Source organism: Brassica oleracea, chromosome C8, assembly GCF_000695525.1.
Source record: "Brassica oleracea var. oleracea cultivar TO1000 chromosome C8, BOL, whole genome shotgun sequence".
Classification (NCBI taxonomy): Eukaryota; Viridiplantae; Streptophyta; class Magnoliopsida; order Brassicales; family Brassicaceae; genus Brassica; species Brassica oleracea.
In genome coordinates this window covers 279,577-280,050 of record NC_027755.1, presented here as the reverse complement: position 1 = coordinate 280,050, position 474 = coordinate 279,577, and positions in this window count along the sequence as shown.

Genomic DNA, 474 nt, shown 5'->3' with positions numbered 1-474 from the left:
TAGCCCATATTCGAGTCCTGTTTTATTAGTAAAGAAGAAGGACAACAGCTGGAGATTTTGTGTGGATTATAGAATGTTGAATCAAGCTACCATCTCAGATAAGTATCCAATTCCCATGATAGATCAACTATTGGATAAACTTCATGGTGCGAAGTGCTTCTCAAAACTGGATTTGAGATCAGGTTATCATCAAATAAGGATGAAGGAAGAAGATATTGAGAAGACCGCGTTTAGAACACATGAGGGACACTACGAATTCACTGTCATGCCATTTGGATTAATGAATGCTCCGGCTACATTTCAGTCTCTCATGAACGAGTTATTTCAACCATACTTGAGGAAGTTTGTGTTGGTGTTCTTTGATGATATACTGGTGTATAGTTCGTCATTGGAGGAGCATGTGGAGCATCTTAGGGAAGTGTTGAAAGTATTTGAAAAGCACAGGTTGTTTGCTAACAGAAAGAAGTGTGCTTT